We start from the raw sequence: 16,764 nt of genomic DNA on the forward strand, positions 1-16,764 counted from the left end.
ATTTCCTTGATATGGGGCTCCTGAGACAGTATCAGAGATAAGTGGGACACTGATACAGATATTAGACTATAACCATCACCTATGACCCTGGCTCTCAGATTTTTGTGTCCTTCAAGAGAAGTCTCATGGACGCCTTTCTAAAGAAGTAAGTGTCTACAGTGAATACTTACTTACACATTCATGCTAAAAAAAACCACTACTTTTTTCCTATATTAGTATTGAGATCCTGCATTAATTTTACATAATAAAAAGCATTCCACTGCTACAGATTCAAAACTAGCAATCTAATCTCTACTTACTCTGGAGATAACTTAGATTAGAGAAGTTAAATAATTTTTGGAAAAATGCACGTATGTCCAGTGTCTGCTAAACGGCTGACAAGTGCCAGGGCAGTGGGCAGCCTTTATAATATTAATTACATGAGATAATAACCCATGATCATCCCTGGGGTCAACGCTTCCTTCCAGGCTGGGTGTGCCCGAGCTAATCAACAGGGGGAGTCAGGGAAGGAGGTGGCTGGGATTGTGGCTGCAGGGGAGCCCCCAGGCACAACTCAGCAGGGAGAAGCTGAGGCACGGCCACAGCAATTCTTCCGTCTGTCCCTGTGTGGGGTAAGGCAAGGAGCCCTGGACTGACAGTCAGCAAGCCTTCTCTCGCCAGCCCAGGAGTCGTGAGAGCTTGGGAAGGGCCACAATGGCCTCACCTATAAAAGAGAAACCATTCCAGGGGAACCTCCATTCCCCTGGCTTCATCCTTCCCCACGGAGGGACCTGTGTTGTTGTCACACCCCTCAGCCGTGTCCCCAGGGGGAGGCGTGGCAATGTTGGGAGGAAGTACGCAGCAGGCCCGGCTCAGGGGTCTCCTGCCCACAGGGAGGCTGCATTCTGGCCTGCCCTCTCCTGGTGAGCTTCCAGGCAGGCTGTTCACCTCTGACCGGGCTCTGCGGTAAATTCTCAGGAGGGCCCTCGGGCCACCCACGTAAGCACGCCCTTCAACTCAGATTTTACAGAAGTAGGGGTGATGCTTCCATTCTGTCATTTCCTGAGTCTTATTTCTCAGCTGGTGTTGAACACAGGGAGGCTGCTGGCTGGCCTCGTCACCCAACCAAATACCCCAGCTCTCCCTGCCTCTGGGGTCGGGTGGGAGATAGCTTGTCTGCAGACAGGGATTCACAGATACACGCTGGGCAGCGTTAGGGGAGGCTACTATCCCCCCAGGTAGAATGCATGCCGGGGAGCGGCAGTAAGATGAGGGTGTGAGCCTTGCCTATCAGCTAGTGTGGAATCTGCCTGTCTGCCCAGCCCAGCCTACCTGGGCCAACGCCCCTGCTGCGGAACTTTCCGAGGTAAGGCGTTTGTTCTGAGACTGTGCTTTCTCAGCCTCTGATTCCTAAAGCTTTTCCACGGCTGGGGTTGGGGGGGTCCCTTCTAGCCCTTCATTTTCTTTTAAGACCTCAGAAATGATTTGCAGCTGTGACATGCCATTTCAATCAACCTTCCTGAGTTTATCTTCACAACTGCTACAGAAATAGATGTTTCTTCCCAAATATTCAATTATTAGCAGCAAATTGCTTACCTCCAGCCATCCTAGACTGTATACAGGCATCTAAGGGGGGGGTCAAGGCACTCTCCACCTTTCACCTGAGCAGATCTATGTGTTCCTACACAAAGTAATTGGTCAGAAAATGGCCAATCGAGAGAGCAAGATGTTTCCAGAGGTCTCCGCAAGTCATTCTAGGGCCTGTCCTTACAGGGCAGCCACAGGACTCGAGCAGTGTGGTGTGGGAGGGGCCACAGGACGACTGCAGTGGGCCACCGTGAGGGGTAAACACGCGGATGCCGGCACTCATGAGTTTGTGTCGGAGGAAGCTGACCCATTTGGGTGGCAGAACGGTGCCACTGGCCCATTTAGGGGGGGCTGTGGTGGCTGCCCTGTAGGAAACTCAGACAGGACTCGGGGGAGCAGCAGGGAGCGTGCTGGCGCCCCCTCGCAGTCTCGGGCTGAGCAGATACCTAGAGAAGTCAGGACCTGAGGGTGCTAGAGGGAGAGGGGGCCCTCGCTCCAACAGTGCTGAGGACTCTTGTCTGAGAGGCTGAGTCTGCAGGTCCAAGCCTGCCACTTACAGGCATCTGGACGTTCAAGGTTCGTCTTTCGGTGTGATGGCTGTGTGGTGGTGGGGATTTAAAGACACAATGCTCAGAAGGATGGATTCTTTCCAGCCCTCTTTTTTTCTTACCTCTTGAGATTTGATGTTTAAACTCTGAGACCTTGGCTCTGTGTTTGTGTGTGTGTGTGTATGTGCACATGTGGGCATGTGAGCGTGCAGAAGGGGAAGAAAGAATGAGACCCAGCACGATTTCTGGCACAGAGCAGGCAGCTCAGTAAGCTTGTTGAACAAAACAGAACAAAGTTATTCGACAGTGAGTGAATGAAGAGATGGGGAGAGACTAAGCCTAAAAGCCCTCCCTCTACAAATTCCCAGCCATGCCAGATAAAATGGAACATTTTCCAAAAAGCATACTAGATGAACTTGTAAAAAAGAAGGAAATCTGCAAGTGCCAAAAATGAAGAGGGAACTGAAAACCAGAATTATAAGTGTGTGCATGGAGGTCTTGTAGCCGTAAGGGAGGCTCTCAGTTCTAGGAATGTAGGACCTGGAAAGTGTGAAGGACTAAGTGGACACAGGAGACAAGGTCCACCTGGGGAGCTGGCCTGAGACCCTGAGCAAAACTGGGACTGCAGAAAGGGTGAGCCAGAAAAAGTCTGCCCATCAGCAAAGGGGATGCTGTGTGAGGTGGCTCTGAGCCTCGTGCACTTTGGGGTTCAATGTACCACTGCTCTGGTCTCAGAACACAAGGCTGCTCATAAACTAATGTAACATTGATATTGATCGAGCAATACTCTGGAGTATCTCTCAGGAGCATGAAAAAACATTCTGGGGAAATACTTCTGGAATTCAGTAATTTCCACAGTAATAAGCCCCATTCAGTATGAGCTTACAATAAAACTTCCAAAACGTGTGAGGAAACAATTATCCATGGACAAGAGTCAGCAGACACAACACACAGGAAGATTAGAGCTCTCAGAACCAAGGTGACAGAAAAATAATTGGAAAGAAAATGTAAAATGATGTACAGTTGAAAAGACTGAAGACATAAAAGAAGAAATTGAAACACTAAGAACAAGATATTATAAAAAAGAGAAGAGAGATTTGAAAAAGAATCAAATATAACTTACAGAAATAACACATATAGTGACTGGAAAAAACAAAATAAATTCTCCATAGATGAGCCAGATAGCAAGCTGAATATAGCAAGGATAGATTTAGTAAGCTGGAAGAATGGTCTGAGAAAATTACCCAGAGCACTAGTCAGTAACGAGAGATAAACAAAAAATAAATTTTTTTTAATGTGAAAGAGAAAGACCCAGAGGAAAGAATGAGAAGAGACGAGACACTGTGGGGTAGGGTCAATATCCAAAGAGACAACAGCTGAAAATTTTGAGAACTGATGAAAGATATGAATTTTCAGATTCAAAAATCATAATGATCTCCAAGTAGAATAACTATAACAAAACCTATACCTAGACATATTGTAGGGAAACTGAAGGATACCAGGAAAAGAGACGTTAAAAGCAACGAGAGAGACAGGCATATCTCTCACAAAGGGCAGCAGCTGAGCAGCTGGCAGATTCTCACCAGCAAGTGTAGAAACCAGAGGACAACACAGTATCTTCAATGCCCTGGGAAAAACTGTCAATCTAAACTTCTAAATCCAATTTAACTAACAACCAAGAGTTAGGGTGGGACTTCCCTGGCAGTCCAGTGGTTAGGACTCTGTGCTCTCACTGCCGAGGGTCTGGGTTCAATCCCTGGTTGGGGAACTAAGACCCCACAAGCCACACAGCGCAGCCAAAAGAAAAATGAGGGCAAAGTGAAGACAATCCTAGAACAAAAAGTTTCACCCTCACTGACAGAACTCTTAATATACTTCCAAAAGGAAGAGAAACCTCAGAAGGAGGAAGTAGGATGCAACAGGAATAAGGAACGCATAACTGCTAAACACATGGATAAATCTCAACAAGTACTGATTATACAAAATGACAACAAGAGTAATGACTAATTGTGAGGATCTAAAAACAAGATGACAATGAAATCCTGGACATGAAAGAAGGGACTGATCAGAAACTCTTAGGGTCCTTATGTCTGGGGGAGAGAGGCTGTGGCAGAGGCTGCTAGCTGCCTCTCAATAAACATTCCCCTTTCTTCCTTAGTGATACAAATCCTGATTTCTAATAAGGAACAGTGTCACCCAGCAAAGCTGCTGCATGTCCAGACTCCCCTGCAGCTAGTTTTGGCCAATGCCATGTGAGCACATATGCTGTGTGCCAATCCCCAGAACTGTCCTTAAATGAAGGGGTATTTCTACTGCCTTTCCTCATTCCTGTTGGCTGGAGCTCAAATGCCCCTTGACTGGAAAGATGGAAGGAACTGCCAGCTAGTCTGGGCACCCTACTTCCTGCCTTCCTTTATATGTATGGGGAATACCCTGCTGTCTTACTTAAGCTGCTGTTCGTTTTAATCATGTGCAGCTAAAGCCAATTCTACCTAATATAAAGATGAGATTGAACCTAAGGCTGAGTATTGTTGGGAAGGGGGGTATATTTAGTGATTAACCTTAGGCTTTGCTAAATTAAGTTAGAAACTCAGGGATAATAAGAGGCTAGAAATAGAATATAATATGTAAACTACTGGAAAGAATAAAAAGGAAGAAAAAATTAATCTAATAGAGTGAAGAAAGGAGAAAAAAGAAGTCAAAAAAGCATTGTAGAGAAGAAAGTACAAAACAGGATAGTAGAAAAAAAAATTCAGGTGTATCAATACGCAATAAGTATAAATGATTAAACTAATCAATTAAAAGAGAGTCCCAGATAAAATTAAAAACATCAACAGCAAAATGCAGAGATTCATTTAAAACAAAAGAACACAGAGGGCTTCCCTGGTGGCGCAGTGGTTAAGAATCCGCCTGGCAATGCAGGAGACACGGGTTCAAGCCCTGGTCCGGGAAGATCCCACATGCCGCAGAGCAACTAAGCCCGTGTGCCACAACTACTGAGCCTGTGCTCTAGGGCCCGTGAGCCACAACTACTGAACCCGTGTGCCACAACAACTGAAGCCCGCGTGCCTAGAGCCCGTGCTCCACAACAAGAGAAGCCACCACAATGAGAAGCCCATGCACCGCAATGAAGAGTAGCCCCCGCTCGCCACAACTAGAGAAAGCCCACACGCAGCAACAAAGATCCCACACAGCCAAAAATAAATTAATTAATAAAAAAAAAAAAAAAAAAAAGAACACAGAAATGATGAAAACAAAGGGATAGGAAAACATATAGCAGACAAATACTAAACAAAAGAAGACAGCATAGGTATGTTAATATCAGACAAAAATAAAATTTCAAGCAAAATGTATTAGAGGTAATGAGAGTCACTACATAAAGATAAAAGAAACATTTTAAAATGAAGATACAGCATTTTGACATAGGCATCTAACATCATCGCCTTAAAGCAAATACTGACAAAAGTGCAAGGAGAAACAGACAAAGCCACACTAATAGTGAGAGATTTTAACACAGCTCTCTCAGTAATTGATAAATAAAGCAGGTAGAAAATCAGTAGGGCCTCAAAATATTTAAGTAATGCAATTAACAAATTTGACCTAAAGGATGTAAATAGGACACCGAATTCAACAACTAGAGAATCATATTCCTTTCAAGCAAAGAGAGAACACTGAAAAAAAAAAAAAACAAAAAAACCAGTGTAGTAAGGGCGTTTCAACAAATAACAAAGATCTGATACTATACCAACCATGTTCTCTGACCACGGTGCATGAAAAGCAGACAACAATCACAAGATAACAAACCACCACTATTTGCAAACAAAAAAATACTTCTAAATAATTCGTGGGTCAAAAAAGAAATCCTAATTGAAATTGGAAATTACTTAGAACTGAATGACAACAAAAACACTACATATAAATGTTTGTGGGATGCAGCTAAAGTAATACTTAAAAGGCAATTTATAGCTTTATATGGATATATTAAGGAAAAGAAGATTGGAAATTTACAAGCTAAGTGTCCAATTCAATAAATTATACACAGAACAAAAAGTAAATCCAAAGGAAACATAAAACAGCAAATAATAAAGAACACAAAGGAATTAGATGTCAAAGAGATGATCAAATCAATAAAATACTGGTTCTTTAAAAAGATTAATAAAGTAGACTAACCTCTCACAAAAATGGTAAAGAGAGGACACAAGGAAACATCATTAGGAACGAAAAAAGGGCACATAACCACAAATCTGGGAAAAATTTTAAAATAATAAGGGCATATCATATGACTGATATGAGGCCAACATAGCTGAAAATGCAGTGTGATGACTCATCAGGAGAGAGAAAGAAAGAGAGAGAGAGAGAGAGAGAGGGAGAGAATGTGTGTGTGAGTGATGGTAGGGGCAGTGGGAAGGGTGATAATGGTGGTGACTGGGAGGTGCCAACGAGAAGTGACAAATAATCACCCTGGCAGGTGAGTCACAGGTTTCGAGCCCTGGCATCACACTTTTAACTTTTCAAAACACTTCATCTCCATTGTCTCATCTTATTTCAAGAAGCATCCAATTAAGTAAAGGCTGCTACCTCTTAAAATCCATCTTAGTAACAGCTTTTCTAGTTTCTTAATAAGGAACAACAACCATTCACACAAAGACTGAAGCTCAGGTGGAGATTTTTTGATGTTACCAAATCAACAAAAAACATAGAGGAAAAATTGCTAAAGATACCAGATGTCGAACTTTTGGGTAAATAACTTTAACTGAAATGCCATCTTGTTTTTTGTTTTTTTTTTTTACTGTTTCCGGCTATGATGCTCCCGTTTTCTGAGCCTCAGTCTATTTAGTAGCCAGGGTTACTTACTGGTGGGGTGAGTGCGAGGGAGCCAAGGGGGTGGGCTCGGGCAGCCCTTTTGGAAAATTTGAAATAAAAGCATAACAAAGGTCAAAGCTACCAGGCCTAGTCTATAAAATACAGGATTGAAAATTACCAGTTACTCCAGAGTTTCTGCTATCAGCAATCATTTTCCATTTGAATTTGTCCCCTCCTTTTTTTTTTTTCCTAAGGAAATCCACAAACAGGAAGCAAACCATTTGAAAATTCTGATCATTTTGTGTCCCAGCAGCAAATAAAAATTATCAATAGAACCCACTTTTAGCCTTGAGCAATATCTTCTAAAACAAAACACAAAGAACCTGTGGTACTTAACTACTCTGTTATTGATTTACTGTGGTTTGCAAGGTAATGTTGAAGAAAATTAAATGTACGGAAAGCTGAAATGCGTTTTCTGTGGCAGCGAGCGGTGTGGCCCGTGTTTTCTGAGGCAGCGTCGCTGGCCGTGTGCAGAAGGAATGAGAAAGGGGGTGCACTTCATCTGGCTACAGATAAGCTGGCGAAGGCCTTCCCTGAAGAGCTGTATGAAACCAAGTCTGTTTTCACTGTTAAGAAGGACAAAGTTATTTAGGTGTAAACTTGCTTCTTCTGGTAGTTAATGCTCCAGTTTACATGGAGACCTCAAGTCAATCAAATCCAGTATGGATGGATTGAGAGGCTTCTGTGTGTCTGGCTCTAAACCTGGTTTTTAGAGTCAAAAGACTCCCCCTGGCACATTCATGCCTTATTTGATCCCCTCAGAAAAGTAAAAAAAACTTCAACAAATAATAATTCAAAATAATTTTACGCTAATTATTGATTCAAGAGCAAACTGGTCATATTGTTTCAAACTTGGGCATTTGCATGCAACGTTATCAAGCAGTATATTTCCTATTTAGTGAAATGGTCTGTTTTCAAATCTAGAGGCACTTTACATACCTACACGCCACTGTAAATTTGATTCCCTTACTTAAGACTAAGAATCTGAAAGTTACACTAAAACTCGAACACTTTACTTTTAGCTAGTCCCTCAAGCCTTTATTCTAGTCCATTTTTTTGTAGTTTAGACTAGTGCTAACACACTTACTATCTGGTTTCCCAATCTAAAGCACAAAATAGAAGAGGAAGAGGGGAGGGCTGTTAGAAAGGGGAACAAGGGCAGGAGTACTAAGTGACATCTATTAGCAACACTGCACAACAAAAACAAAACGAAAGAACCAGCTTGGGGTCAACCAGTGCAGGGACAAATGGCCCTCCACGTGGTAACATCAGGAGACACTAGGACAGCAGAACGCAGCAGACTGTTCATGATGATGGTCTAAAGAACATTTTCTAAAAAGCCAAACCCTGATGCATGTAATCTGTTTAAAAGGATAGGGAAGTGTATAATACATTTAAAACCTCTTGCCTATAATCCTTTTAAAAAGTTTTGGTTTTATAAGGAATAAGTCTCAGTTATCTGAATAAATATCCTTCCTTGGAAGTAGCTCATTTACTGAAGGTGGTGAATAGAAGACTTGCTGCTCTTTGAGTTTTGGAAGGTCAGTATTAAACAGGAGAAAGCTCACACTCCGTCTGGCCACCTTTCAGCAGCACCGTGCGATGTCACCTGGCAGACAAGCCTTCAGAGCCTCTGAACTCAGTAAAGACATATGGGGCCACTTAGGGCCCAAGTTTATCTTGGCTTCCTTCGGAGAGAGTTTGATTACTTCTAAGATTTATGGTCAAAGCAGAAGGAGAAAAGAAATACCTCACAGAGCAGATTTATAACCTCATCTTGTTATAATCACATTAGGGATGACATCCTATGACAGAATCTTGGAATGACTACAGGGCAACTTGGAAACTCAGTGGGAAGTTTTATATTTTGGGGTTTGGAGCATTTTGTACTTGCAAAGGTCAGGGAGGAAAGGACCAGGGAAATGAGCCAGGGGACAGTCAGAGAGTGAGTGTCAGCTGGTCTAATTTTCTGTGTCAACTCTGAAAATTAGATAAACAATGACAAACCAGGCTTTTAAAATGAACTTGTCACTTCTGGTTCTCTTGATACAAGGTAGCATTTTTCAAGTCCTGGTAGCCCTAAAGACAGACTTAACCCCTGAGAGGTTTATGTAAGTGTTCTAAAGTCCCCATATCTAAACAAAAGGTTTAGTCCGACCCTATCACCCTTAAAAGAAAAACTAATCATCCTTGAAATTTAAATACGCTTCTCCTAACAATTAAGGGGACATTGCCTAGAGCCAAAGGTCCAGTCTTCTGCAGGACAGTCTCAGCAACTTGATTTTTTCTTTCTGTCATCTCGTTGGCTCTCCAGACCAGCTCAGCCCTTCAACATGGTCCCTTGATCTTTCAACCACTGTTCTCAGCAGGTACTGGTTCTCCTCGCACCAACTCAGGGGAGCACAGACTCTGTCCTGGGTCCACCCCGCTCCTCTGCTGTTATGAAGACATGGGGTAGAAGAAGCACTTTGGCCTACAATTTGGCTGCGACAAGCTCCCTGGTGGGGAGGGGGACAGATCAGTGAATCTGTCTAATAGCTGCCCTTAGTGGCTTTGCTCTAAGGATATTTATTCAGTTTGAATACGTTGATTTGGAGAGAAAAATACATATGTGTATTTACCAGCAGCTGAGTAGAGTTTTTCATTCCACAAAGTGCTTTCAACCTCATCTAATTCAAGTGTCACAGTAATCCCACGAAGTATCAGGATGGCATTATTGTCACTACCTATTTGTGGATTCGAAAACTAGGTTCAGAGAAGTGATTTGGCTGAGGTAGGGTTGGGATCTGAACTGGACATCAGCTCTAAAGCCTGTGCCTTTTGTTACAATATGTTTTTGTTTTGTTTGTTAATATGTTATGTTTTGTTATATTATTACATATAATAACAGCAATATAATAGCCAACAGTTGTGAGCACCTAACCATGCCAGATACTAATTAGGTGTTTTCATTTACAGCATTTCATATGATCCCCAGCCCTGTCAGAAGTAGATGTGAGCCTATTTTACAAGCAAAGACATTGATGCCCCTAGGGGGTAAGGACTGCACTTCAGGCTGAAGTCTCAACACTGGGCTTGAACCCGGGTTCTTGGATCTCACGTGTCACTCTTTCCCCATACTCTACAACTGGCAGAAACAACCCCCCACCCCCCAACAAAGCACAAATGCCATAGTCTGCCCTGGATCAAAGTATAAAATAGGTCTTTTAAGGTCCTCTGACCCCAGTCTTTGCCTCATCCCTAAATTCAAATGCCTTTTTCCTTTCTGATGTAGAAGAGTCTCCTTTTCCAAAGTGTTCCAAGCTTCAAAACTACCTCTGCCGCCAGCTCACTGTTGAGAAGAAAACCATCTGATTAAATCAACTCACAGGATGGTATGAATAACCACAGGCAGGTAATTCACCTGTGGTTCCTAGGCGCCTGTGGATTCCATTCTCTACAGTGCAGCTCTTTCCCCCCTCGCTCTGGGAACTCTGTGCTCTGTAAAACAAGGAGAACAGGACCAACTGCACAGGAAGGCTGTGTGTATGAAATTCCTAGCACATAGGCTATCCTGGAAACAGCTCTATAGTCATGACTATCAGTGGCTTAGACTTGGCAGTTCTTATCATACTTCTTTTCTAAGGAAATTTTTGTAATACCTAACATGTGTTCAGTGCTAAATCTGGAAGACACTAGACCAGCTCCCCTGATAGCTGCACACAGTATGGGTGGACGGGCAGAGGAGAATGAGGGGTCTTGCTCTGCATGTATTAAAGACTCTCACCACTCACTGAGCAGCCCCTCCCCTGGGCCTCAGGCCTAGAGACCTAACTCACTCCTCCATTTAAAACAGGAATGAGCAGACTTCCCTGGGTTCAGAATTCCATGTAACTAAAAACACAAAATAGAAAAAAGGAAACCCAACTGTTGCACTCGTGCACAGCCTATAGACAAGACGGCAGTGCCCTCAGACAGCATTTCAAATACAGTTTATTAGTGTGTGATATGAAAAGGGTATTTTTATTGCATGATATAATGCAATGGGACCTTGGGCGCTCTGTGGAAAGACCTCACACTCAGAAGTGTAATGAACCCGTAGTCCCCAAAACATTATACTGTACATTAACCTATCATTAATGGCACATTAGGGCTACGGGCATTGCACGCTTGCTGGTCAGGGCTCCATCAGGACAGTGTTGAGAAAACCACACAGTCTTCCCAGGCTTAAAACAAATAGAGAAAATAAATATTCCTGATGTCTACAGGCAGCTTTAATGGAAGTTCAATCCCAGCTCTGCCCTGTAATTTCCAAGCCTGCTTTTTTAAGAGAGGAAGACACACAACTGAACAAGAGAAGAAAACGAGCCTCTTGCAGTTCACCCGCAGCTACTGGCCCTGCAGCTCAACACCGGCTCAGCAAGGTCACGAGCAGACCGGGCACCTCTGGTAGTAGCGTAAAAGCTGCCTGCAGGACATCCAGGCCTGGACTGTAGCCTGCAGAGGTAGAAGGGGTCTTGGAGATTGTGCGCCTACCTGCCTCACTCTCTAGATGGGGAAATCAAGGTTCAAAAAGATGAAGGAAGAAACAACCTATCCAAAAGAAAAATGGGCAAAGTATGTGAAAAAAATACAAATGGCCAAAAAGCACATAGCAAAGATCTGGAAATGGCCAAAATGTTCTATGGCAGGGTCCTGGTTAAATAAATATGGACCATCTATATAATGGAACACCATGCAGTATTAAAAAGAACAAGACAGACTTTCATGTGATATGGAAAGATCTTAAAGAGAAAAAGTAAGGTACAGAACAATAAAATTAAAATTCTAGAAGGACACAAGTTACTGTTAACAGTGCTTAACTCTAGAGAGTGGGGCTGGGAGCTTATTGTATATCCTTCTGTACTATTTGAATTTTTAAACATAATTTTAACACTAGTTTTAGAAAGTCAATGATGAGAGCAGGAGCAAACGTTTTGGGGAACTTCGTATTTCCTAACTTCTATGCTAAGTGCTTTCTGTGCTTTTTCTTGTCTGGATTTTCACAAAAACAGAAACTGTAAGTTGGTCACTATTATCCCCTTTCCATGAAGTGGGAACTGAAGTTTCGAGGGGTGAAATAATTTATTCAAGGTGACCCTCTTACCCATCGACTTTCTATAAGGAAACAGAGTATTTGTAAAATAGAGAAAAATCTTTCCAGACTCTTGACGCAGCCCAGGACCACCTTCCTGGAGACAGCTCGCCAACCCCAGCAGAGATCGAGGAGGTAGGCAAGACAAAAGGCCGCTGACTCTGACTGCAATTGAATCAAATTCCTGGAAATATCTAGTCTCCACATCACAAAAGGGGATGGGGCCTAGGGACCCCAGGCTACACACACTGTTCAAGTAAACAACGCTTGGCAGCCGGGGTTCAAACACATGAAGGGAAGTGTTCCCCTAATTAAGCACGGATCAACTTCAAAGGAAACCCAGATGCTGCTCCATGAAGAGGTAGCTGTCTCAGACCAGCAGAATCACAAGGTGAGAGGGGGGCCAGGAAGGATGGGGCAGCCGCCCACCTTAGGACTATCTGTGCCAAGTTTCAACGCTGCTGCAGCAAGTTTGCTCTGTTTTCTCATTCCTTCATTCTTCCCAATAAAAGAGTCTTGTTATTTTTGGGTAACAGACTTGGCAGCAAAATTTTAAAACGCTAGATTTTATTTGTCCTAGGGTCTGCCGGCACATGCTGTAATTAAAATGTTGATTAGTAAACAGTTTAAATATATGACAGACAATGCAGTTAGAGCCTACCGTTAGGTCAATATGTGATTTAGATTTGCCATTTAAAAAATCTCATTTAAATTTTGCATACATTAATCACTACCATACTTCAAGGTTCTGATATCCACCTGACTACAATATTAAAATAAAACTTGCTGCCCCAGGGAAATCCTACTTATTCTTAATTGTTTCGAGGCTTTGATGGGCTTTTAATCTAAGATTAATTTATGCAATTTTAAATAACTCTTCTTATGATTAATAAGCTTGAAAATTAAAAGGAGTCTAAAGCAATTATAATGAGCATTTGGTCATAACCTCATTAGAAGAAGGAGTGAAGGATACAGCTCTGGAATTCTTACAAGACTACAATTTAAGGTTACTTTTAGAGAAGTCAAACGTAGTTCCTGAAATTGCAAAGGCAGGTTAGCAAAGGTCAGTGTTAAAATGACGGCTAGCTAGATTAGCATACTAATGATTTTCCCTGATAGTGACAGAAAGGACACTGAAAAGAAGAAGCAGAGAGAGAGACAAATGACATGCTGCCAAGAAGCTACAGGCTCTGAACTTGGCTTCCTATTCTTTTGGCTGGAGACCTTCATAGAATTTCAGAAAGAGCCAGGGGGTTAGGACATCCCTATTTATAAATCAGTTCCAGCCACAGATTCTGGTCCACGTGGAGCAAGCAGAGATCAGTCCTGTGTGGCCTGTTTGCCTGTTGTGGTTGGGCCACTGCCCTGCTTAAGAACAAATGGCAGCTTCCTGCAGCCACACTCCTCACCGGTGTGCAAAGCCCTTCCAGAGCTGGCTCGATGCTGAGCCACCACTTTCTAATTTCCATATTCAGACAAATCCTTACAGCTCTGGCTGGAGCTGAGATGCCTCCTCTGACCACCCTCGGCCACCCTGTCCTGAGTCCTCACACCGTGCAAGTCAGCAGCACACAACTCATCCTGCCTTCTCTAAATGTCTCCTATGGGTGTGTCCAGTCTGCTCCTTGAAGATCTGGATGGTTCTTAAATTCTTTTTTGAACCCATCACAGTACCTCAAAGATGCAGACAGCAAATTGTTATTAACTGTTTCATAATAATTCCCTCCAACAAGATGTTCATAATACTGATACTAGAGGACTGACATGAAAAGTTAAGACTTCCTAATGCCTGGGGAAGAGTAACTCACAGAGGTCTGTCTATCCTTAAAAAATTACCAATTCATTAGACACTAGCTACAAATGCCCAACGTATGTATATTTAAGTTGCATTAAGCTCCACTAAACATATTTGTCTTTCAAGAAGCTACTGGTCAGACATGCCCAGGAACATTAGATAAGACAAGTCATGACCCAAAGAGGCTGATTTAGTGCCCCCACATATGTCTAGCACTTTACAGTTTACAAACACTTTCACAAACCCTATTTTAATAGGAAAAAAACCCCACCCTTCAAGATTGATATCACTGCCCCCATTTTATAGATGAAGAAGCTGAGGCTCAGGTAAGCTAAGTAACTGTTGATTGGAATTCCCTGGCGGTCCAGTGGATAGGACTCCGAGCTTCCACTGCAGGGGGCACGGGTTCGATCCCTGGTCGGGGAACTAAGATCCTGCAAGCTGTACGGCATGGCCAAAATAAATAAGTTTTAAAAGAAATTTTTAAAAAGTAACTGTTGATTACCCAGAAGAGGCAGAGGCTGTACTTGAAAGTTTATCTTCTGATAACCCAGATCAATGTTCTTTCCAATTCACCATGTCGCTTCTTGTCTCTTGTTCACGACAGACTCACTAGCAAGATCTAGAGCCCATCTTCAGCCTCTGCAGACTTCACATTCAGAGGACAAAGTACGTCCTGCCAGTTGTCAGCCACACACCTTTCCAGTCCTACAACCACGGTTACAGAAATGAGCGGGGTCATGACTCCACGCCTGCGCTTTCGCTCTTCTGATTCCTCTCATGCCTGTGCCGGCCTGGACACTTGCAGGCTTAGTCTCCCGTCTGCCTTCCTGACGGACTCTGATCACTGTCTAGCTCCCTATTCTGTGTGACCTGGCTACTTTGTTCACATGTCTCTTAAGGCACTCATCAGTTTGGCATCTATATCATTTAGTTCTCTCTTCCCCTCTAGTCTTACTGAGATATAACTGACATACAGCACTGTGTAAGTTTTAGGTGTACACCATGATTTGAGTTTACATATACTGTGACATGATTACCACAATAAGTTTAGTTAACATCCATCATCTTACACACATACAAAAGAATGTTTTTTTCTTCCTTGTGATGAGAACTCAGGATTTACTCTCAACAACTTTCAAATATATCATATAGCAGTGTTAACTACAGTCATCATGTTGTGTATTACATCCCTAGTACTTATTTATCTTATAACTGGAAGTTTGTACCTTTTGACTACCTTTATCCAATTCTGCCTTCCCTACCTCTAGTAACCACAAATCTTTTTTCTATGAAATTTTTTAAAAGATTCCACATATAAGTGAGATAATACAGCATTTGTCTTTCTCTGACTTATTTCACTCACCATAATGCCCTAAAGGTTCGTCCATGTTGTCGCTAATGGCAGAGTTTCCTTTTTTATGGCTGGATAATATTCCATTGTGCATTATCTATCGATCTCACAACTTCTTTATTTATTCATCTGTTGATGGACGCTTAGGTTGTTTCCATGTGTTGGCTATTGTAAGTAATGCTGCTATGAACATGGGGGTACAGATTTCTCTTTGATATAGTGTTTTTGTTTCCTTCAGATATAGTCCCAGAAATGGAAATCCTGGATCATATGGTAGTCCTATTTTCAATTTTTTGAGGAACCTCCATATTGTTTTCCATAGTGGCCTTACCAGTCCTACCAACAGTGCACAAGGGTTCCCTTTTCTCCACATCCTCACCAACACTTGTTATCTCTTGTCGTTTTGATGACAGCCATGTAACAGGCATATGGTGATATGTCATTGTGGTTTTGATTTACATTTCCCTTATAATTAGTGATGTACCTGTTAGTCATTCGTATATCTTCTTTGGGAAAGCATCTATTCAGGTCCTTTGCCCATTTTAAAATTGGTTTATTTGTTTTTCTTGCTATTGAGTTGTATGAGTTCTTTGTATATTTTGGATATTAACCCCTTAACAGATATGTAGTTTATAATTTTTTTTCCCATTCTGAAGATTGCCTTTTATTTAGTTCTTTGTGATCATCTATTCAACAGAGATCATTGAACAGCCACTTTGTGCCTTGTATCGTGCCAGCTGCAGAGGATGCAATGGTTTCCTCACCACACCGTAAGCTCCTGGAGGGCAAGATTAGTGTTTCATCAGCCTCTGTATTTCTTACAGCTGTGCAACTCAAGTAATGGTCTGGGAGCCCTTTGCTACTAGTTCGCCAGAACATAAGGAACTATGCCACAAAGTAAATCAGCACACAGCTTCCTCACTGAGGAAGTTTTGCGACAAAAAAATGTCAGGTGAGTTAAACAGAAGACTTTGAGACACGCCTGATTTATATTCTGGTACAAACTCCTCATCGTGTGTTTAAGAAACAGTTCAGATACTACCACTAGCATACTGTCCATATATATATATTTTTTTTAAGTACAGTTACCTTTTTAAAAAAATTTTATTATTTATTTTTGGTCTTCGTTGCTGCGCGCGGGCTTTCTCTAGTTGTGGTGAGTGGGGGCTGCTCTTCCTTGCGGTGCGCAGGCTTCTCATTGTGGTGGCTTCTCTTGTGGAGCACGGGCTCTAGGCGCATGGGCTTCAGTAGTTGTGGCATGTGGGCTCAGTAGTTGTGGTGCATGGGCTTAGGTGCTCCGCGGCATGTGGGATCTTCCCAGACCAGGGCTCGAACCCGTGTCCCCTGCATTGGCAGGCGGATTCTTGACCACTGAGCAACCAGGGAAGCCCCCACTGTCCATATTTGAGTAGCACTGAACTATAGCACCTAGCAATACATTCTGCATATAGAATGTGCTCAGTAAGGTTTGCTGAGTTAAAAGAAATTTCTCCCAAACTCAAAGAGTAATATCTCTTAGAAGCCA

General features: G+C 42.6%; 1 protein-coding gene and 1 long non-coding RNA gene across 4 annotated transcripts in view; one reads left to right on the forward strand and one right to left on the reverse strand.

Annotated features, from left to right (window-relative positions):
- LOC130707484 (uncharacterized) overlaps positions 1–16,764 on the forward strand; it is a 53,841-nt gene that overhangs the window by 35,647 nt on the left and 1,430 nt on the right. Inside the window, exon 2 of the long non-coding RNA XR_009007378.1 lies at positions 16,064–16,191. This is a non-coding gene — a long non-coding RNA (uncharacterized LOC130707484). The remainder of the gene's footprint in view (positions 1–16,063; positions 16,192–16,764) is intronic.
- The window catches only part of MAP2K5 (mitogen-activated protein kinase kinase 5), a 261,514-nt gene that overhangs the window by 6,938 nt on the left and 237,812 nt on the right, over positions 1–16,764 (reverse strand). The gene's annotated exons all lie outside the window — the stretch shown is intronic.

The sequence above is a fragment of the Balaenoptera acutorostrata genome, chromosome 3 (genome assembly GCF_949987535.1).
Source record: "Balaenoptera acutorostrata chromosome 3, mBalAcu1.1, whole genome shotgun sequence".
NCBI classification, from domain to species: domain Eukaryota; kingdom Metazoa; phylum Chordata; class Mammalia; order Artiodactyla; family Balaenopteridae; genus Balaenoptera; species Balaenoptera acutorostrata.